Source organism: Odocoileus virginianus, chromosome 4 (genome assembly GCF_023699985.2).
Source record: "Odocoileus virginianus isolate 20LAN1187 ecotype Illinois chromosome 4, Ovbor_1.2, whole genome shotgun sequence".
In the NCBI taxonomy this organism is placed as follows: Eukaryota; Metazoa; Chordata; class Mammalia; order Artiodactyla; family Cervidae; genus Odocoileus; species Odocoileus virginianus.
In genome coordinates, this window is record NC_069677.1 from 79,804,630 (window position 1) to 79,811,760 (window position 7,131).

General features: G+C 48.9%; 1 long non-coding RNA gene across 1 annotated transcript; it reads left to right on the forward strand.

Moving 5' to 3' along the window:
- The first annotated feature begins 671 nt into the window (after positions 1–671).
- On the forward strand, positions 672–2,493 carry LOC139034814 (uncharacterized). Its single transcript, XR_011487380.1, has 2 exons — positions 672–899; positions 2,157–2,493. It is a non-coding gene; the product is annotated as an uncharacterized lncRNA (long non-coding RNA).
- Positions 2,494–7,131: the final 4,638 nt, after the last annotated feature.

Sequence of the window (7,131 nt, forward strand, 5' to 3'; positions counted from 1 at the left end):
CATCAGGGTCTTTTCCAACGAACTGGCTCTTCACATCAGGTGGCCAAAGTATTCCTTGTGTGTTTTTTAATCAGATCAGTAAAAATACACAGTACATAGAGTAAAGAGCTCCAGACGGGGAAGCAGAACACAGCTGTCCTTACTAGGGTCACCCACTGCTGAAATCCAGCTCTCACACAGTGGGGCAGCCACATTCAAGTCCTGAAGTTCGTGACTTCCTAGTGGTCTAGTGGTTAAGAATCCAGCTTGCAGAGCAGGGGACATGTGTTCAATCCCTGATTGGGGAACTAGGGTCCTACAGAGCAACTAAGACTGTGCGTCTAAACTAGTGAGCCCACACGCTCTGGAGCCTGAACACCGCAACTAGAGTCCATGCACTGCAACAAAGATCCCACATGCTGAAACTAAGATGGAGGCAGCCAAGTAAATAAATACATTTTTAAAAAACTTGAAGTCCAAATCTTTAGTGTTCATCCTGTCCCAAGTGGTCACTGTTGTTCATTTGTGTTTTCTGTTTAAGTCTTCATTTATGACTACAAAAGATGAAGATTTAGCCCTTTCATAACAACCCCACCCACACCCACAGTCACCCAGGGTGGTTATGTCACCAGCCACAATGAAATTAAAATTCACTGTTTGTACATCACTATGCCTAGGTCAATAGGCTTGGATCTGCCCCTTTCCTGTGTGGACCAGACATGAAGTCTTGCCTAATACACAGCTAGAAATGTTGTGTAAAATGTGAGAATCCCTTTACATGACTATCTAAATGTACCAGAAAAAAAAGGGAGCAAAATTTCAAGGCACCAAAGGAGAAGAGAGAAATGAAGACCAACCTGGTAAACGTAACTGCCAGTCTCCATACCTGGGGAGGTGGGTCAAACATCCCAGGACACAAGGTAAGGCTGGGGCCCATGCAAGGCAGCTGTTGTAAGTGAGACCCTTGACAGCTCCCTCCAGAGGAATATATCTACCCACCAACAAAGAGAGAAGACCTGGAAACATAGCTATCTCAGCCTGTGCCAGAGAAGAGAGAAGTGAAGTCACTCAGTTGTGTCTGACTCTTTGCAACCCCATGAACTGTAGTCTGCCAGGCTCCTCTGTCCATGGGATTTTCCAGGCAAGAATACTGGAGTGGGTTGCCATTTCCTTCTCCAGGGAATCTTCCCAACCCAGATATCAAACCCACATCTCCTGCATTGCAGGCAGACTCTTTATTGGCTGAGCTATGAGGGAAGTCAGCCTGTGCCATGAGTGGTTTAAAAAACCAAGCAAAAAAAGCAAGAACAAAACCAATCTAGAGAATTTGTAATGGTGAGCCTGTCCTTTTCAAGCATGAGATTGAAACGTGTACTACCTGCATAGTCTAGGACCCACAAAGCCCTGAGATTAGCATGAAAACAATCACTGACTGCCAATACAAATGAGAATCTTGCAAACACAAAATCTCTCCAGAAAGACACATGCTCAGCTTAAGCACAAAATATTCCCACAGGCAGAGCCCTGCTGAAAATGAGCTCACAATTCAAAACTGTAAGACATGAGGAAACAATCCACCAGTAGACCCTGTAAACAGGGAAATGAGATTCCTAAGAACCTCAGGTAATAGGACTATCAGATAATAGCTTTAAACAAACATGTTTAAAATGACTATAGATGTAATAACAAGGAATTGAACCCAGGTACTGCTGAAACAAACAAACAAACAAGGCATATTCAGAAGGAATGAAATAGAACCTTTAGAAATAAAAACTACAATGAATGAATAAAAATGTCAACGGATAAGTTAATGACAGGTTAGAAACAGCCCCATTCTCACAAAGTCAGCTCCACTCTGCAACTAGAAGGCACAGCTCCTATGTAGGGGCCAGTGATGCAGACCATAGCGAAGGGAGAGAAAAAGATGGAAAGACAAACAATGTTGACGATTAAAGGAGAAAATTCACAGGAGTGCTAGACTGAAAAATTACCTTCCAGGGGGCTTCTCTGGCAGTCCAGTGGTTAAGACTCTGCACTTCCACTGCAGGGGCATGGGTTTGATCCCTGGTTGGAGAATTAAGATCAAATGATGCTGGGCACAGTCAAAGAAAGAAAGAAAGAGAGAAAGAAAAACACTTTCCTTAGAATGTTGACAGCACTGTTCTCTTGTCTTCTAGTTTGCCCTTTGTTGTCTAGCCATCTGATGCCACCTGACTTAGAACCCCCGCCCTGATGCCCTGGCAACCCCCTGGAAGTTTCCAGCACCACCGCTCCATTCCATTCTGACCTTCCAGGGTGCCACGCTTTGACTAGCTGTCCACCCAGACATTGCCCTGCACCATGTGATGGGCCTTCTGTAGCTGAGGCACCCGTCCTTACTTTGGGTGTCTTTGCTTCCTTTTCTATTTCTGGACATTCTCTCATTGGGATGTTGGGCCTCCTGGAATGATTCTGACCTTCTTTCCTTCTTTTAAGAGTTTCATCTCTCCCATCACATTAAAAAATTTTTTTTAAGTTTTGTTCTCAAAATGTTCATGCACACACTCCTGTTCCAGTTGCCATTTGTTTGAAGTCTTCTGTTTTCTCTCTGAGATAACTGTAGATTTTAAAGTTTTCCCCTGCTCCATACTTTGCTTTCTCTGCTTGTTGGGCTAGTTGGGGGTGATGTCTTTTTTTTTTTTTTGCAGGTGCTGGTGTCTTTCTTTGTCTTTCTCGTGAGAGGCTCACTGTTTATCTTCCCAATGTGAGTTAGTAACCGAAGTCTGAAGACCTGTGTGCAGGGGCAGGGCTTACCAATGAGCAGGTGTCTCTGCAGGATGATGGAGGGTGGGGACCTTTAACTGTCAGGGCCAGAGAGCTTTTCCTGGCTAGAGGTACTCAGTGCTGAAAGAAGGGAGAAAGGCCTGGGGGGAAGGGGGCAGGGGAGGTGCAGTTCCTATTTGTGAGTATAGAGTCACAAGGTCCAGGCACAACTGGTTCAAACGTGTCCCATGTTCTGTCTTTGATGGAGTGGGGGCAGGGCAGGGAGAGGTCTGGGTCTAAGGGCTCCTGGCAAGAGCGCTGAGCAGTCCACGTGTCTATCTCTGCCTTTCAGAGCCTGGTACCTTCACCCCTGAAGACTGACATTTTTAATGGCAGATTCAACACATCCAGTTGGCTTTGCTCCCGGAAGCGCAGGGAAAGATGGACAGGCAGGGAGGTGTCTTTCCTCCTGGGGAACTGGCTGGTTGATTAGTAGGGCTCTTTCAGGTGGCTCTAGTGGTAAAGAACCCACCTGCCAAAGTGGGAGATGCAAGGGACACAGGTTCAATCCCTAGGTATGGAAGATCCCCTGGAGGAGGTCATGGCAACCCACTCCAGTATTCTTGTCTGGAGAATCCCATGGACAAAGGAGCCAGGCGGGCTATAGTCCATGGGGTCACAGAGTCAGACACAACTGAAGCGACTTAACATCCATGCACACACAGCTGCCCAGGAAAGACCAAAGAAAAAGGCCACAGCCCGTGGAGGAGGCAGCAGCCTGCCCGAGAGCCAGTTTTCCTTCAAGCAGGGGCCACCTCCCCACCAGCCACACTCACTGTCCCCATCAGGTGCCACTTCACCCCGGGCTCATCTTTCCAGTGGCCCCGCTGGCCCAGGCAGTGACTCAGGAGGAAGGAAGGAAGGATACCTCATTCTGTTGATTGCCACAGAGGCACCCAGGCTTGACGAAAGCTTCAGGCTGTGAGGCAAGTGGCAGCAGATCTGACTCAGACACGAGTCCTAAAAATTGAGTGTCCTCCCCCAGTACCCTCGACCCTCATTCTCTGGGGCAGCACCCCACAGACTCTGGGAGCACCCTTCTGGAGCTACACGCAACTACTGCTATTTAGTCACTAAATTGTGTCGCATGCATTCTTTTGCAACCCCATGGACTATAGCCCGCCAGGCTCCTCTGTCCATGGGATTATCCTGGCAAGAATACTGGAGTGGGTTGCCATTTCCTTTTCCACGGGATCTTCCCGACCCAGGGATTGAACCTGCATCTCTTGGGTCTCCTGCATTGGCAGGCAGATTCTTTACCACTGAACCACCTGGGAACCCCACATACAACTATAGTTATTCTTTTCCCTACAAGTACTGGTAGGTATGAAATGACCAACAGAGATGCCTCCCGCCCTAGGCAGGCTTGCCTCCTACTGCATGTTTTCTCATCCTCATCCAGCAGCTAAATGCTTTTTTGAAAAATGTGGGTCAGCTGGTAAAAAAATCTGCCTGCCAATGCGGGAGACATAAGAGACACAGGTTCGATCCCTGTGTCGGGAAGAACCCTTGAAGAAGAAAATGGCAACTCACTCCAATATTCTTGCCAGGATAATCTCATAGACAGAGGAGTATACAGTCCATGGGGTCGCAGAGAGTCAGATGACTGAGCACGCACTTGCATACACACATACGTTACTTATTTTAGCGCAAATATTTTTATTGCAGATATCAGCACTTTCCAGTAGTCATGGAGGACACTTACTCTTTGTGTAACCCCTTCATCATCACGGCCCACAGCCACCTGGGAGGTTCTGGATTGTTCTTCCCTCCCGCAGCCTGCAGAGGTGGCCACCTGAGCCAGCTTTCTATTATTAGGTTGCTTCATCCCCTTCAATCAGGTGGGCACCCTCTCAGGTCCAGCTTGGCTTAGGGAGGGCAGGGGCTCAGTAACTAGGGATGACTCTTCTTCCCTCAAGATATGGTGGGAGTTCACAGAACCTGCGAACAGCAGTCCTCCCCCACCTCTGATGCACCAAGATACTCTCTCTGACCCACTGGCTGTGGCTTGGAAGCCACTGGGTACCTGTCCAAAGACCAGGCCAGTGGTCCTGCCAGAACATCGCTGCTGTCCTCCTGGGGTTTCAAGAAGGGCCTGGATCAGGGAGACTTCTGTCCAATTCCTGAGATGCCCAGACACACATTCCACAGGCATCTCAGGTCCCCAGGTGGCTCCAGCTCTTCTGAGGGCTCTCTGTGAGGGTTCCTGTATGGTGAAACCTGTGTCTGTTAGTTGTTCAGTTGCCAAGTCATATCACTCTTTGCGACTCCATGGACCGCAGCATGCCAGACCTCCCTGTCCCTCATTATCTCCCGGAGTTCGCCCAAGTTCATTTCCATTTAATCAGTGATGCCACCCAGCCATCTCATCCTCTGTTGTCCCCTTCTCCTCCTGCCTTCAATCTTTCCCAGCATCAGGGTCTTTTCCAACGAATCAGTTCTTCGCATCAGGTAGCCAAATTATTGGAGCTTCAGCTTCAGCATCAGTCCTTCCAAAGAATATTCAGGACTGATTTCCTTTAAGATTGACTGGTTTGATCTCTTTGTTTTCCAAGGGACTCTCAAGAGTCTTCTCCAGCACTGAAGTTCAAAAGCATCAATCCTTCGGTGCTCAGCTTTCTTTATTGTCCAACTCACATCCATGCATGACTACTAAAAAGACCGTGGCCTTGGCTATACAGACCTTTGTTAGCAAAGTGATGTCTTTGATTTACAACACAGTGTCTAGCTTTGTCATAGCTTTCCCGCCCAGAAGCAATCATCACTACCCAGCCTCTAATCTACCTTTCCAGCAGGAGTGTCCTGATTTTCCTTTAGCAAACTACCACCCCCAAGTTCGGGGTAAGATCGACTGCCTGACCCAGCCTGGGGTCCAGGGCATTCTCTTCCCCTGGCCACCACAGCTTGTCTTAGGAATGGGCACAGCCAAGACCATTCCTAAGGGGAATGGCCACCGTACTACATCAATTCTGAGATGCCGTGAATGATAAAATGTACCCTTATCTAGAGCATCTCCAAAAGAGAAAAAAATGTTGCCAGCTTCAACTGTAAGATGCCATCCACTCTTGCAAGAGCAGTTAAAATGTGGGGAGGAAAAAAAGTAAGTTTCTATATATGTGTGTGTTAGTCCCTCAGTCATGTCTCTTTGCAACTCCATGGACTGTAGCCCACCAGGCTCCTCTGTCCATGGGATTTCCCAGGCAAGAATACTGGAGTAGGTTGTCATTTCCTTCTCCAGATCTTCCTAACCCACGGATCAAACTCATATCTCCTGCTTTGCAGGCAGATCCTTTACCATCTGAGCCACCAGGGAAGCCCAGTTTTTATGAACAACATTGAATTTGGGGTTTGAGAAGGGACAGCGACGACAAGAACTCTTTCTACTGGGACCCATGGGCTGAGGTTAAGCTTGGAGATGCCAGAGCCATTTGTGTTTTTGTGCATGGAGCCTGCTTGCACCTTAATGAAATCAACACTGGGGAGGGGTGACTGTTGTGAACACTGGGTCCAGCCATTGTTCACACTGGATCATGGTGCAGCATATTTTTCTTTGCCAGTTGGGCCTAGAGTGATGACTAACACCCCTGCATGGTACACTGCCCATGTGGTGCCTCTCCTGACTCAACAGTCCCCACCAGAGCCACATGTCCCCGAACACGATGTCAGTGCGCGGATATAACAGGAAGCCTGGAGCTCTAGCACCTGCTGGAATGGCAGATCCTGACCCCCTGACCTCATACAATGATTGTAAAGGAAGGCAAGAGAAGGGAGGAAAAGAGGCGGATACGGATGGGAGGGAGGGTGGGGGGAAAAGAATGAGGCAAGTGGGAGGGAAAGAGGGGTGGCTGAGTGGGGAGGGACCCTTGTCCAGGGTTAAGATCAAAGTTTTCCATAAGCTGGCCACCAAAGTGAAAGCCCAGGGAAAGGATGCTGAATGTCAGCTTCTCCGACGACGGTTTCCACTCTGCTGCCGCGTCAACAGGAGGCCTGAATCAAACCACTCGCCACACCCAAGTAGCTGAGGCTGGGCAGTGAAATGCCTCCAGCCAAGGCCCCGAAGAACCGGTACCAGGGGCGGTGACCTGGAAGAAGACGGCAACTCTGGGTGAGTCGGCATTGGGTGTGGAGCGGGTAAGTGGAAAACCAGGTGCCCATGGTACCCAGGCCCACGTGCAGGAGGTGATGGGCGGCGCCCTCAGCCCAACAGGGATTCAGAAGAAATCTGCACCCAGCTCAATGTCCTCACAGTCGTTCGACACGGAGTCTGGAAACCACAGAAATGAAAGGGCTACATGGGTCATGGTCAGGGGTCTGAACTCTCTGCTCGGAGGGAGGAAGCAGGTGTGTCTC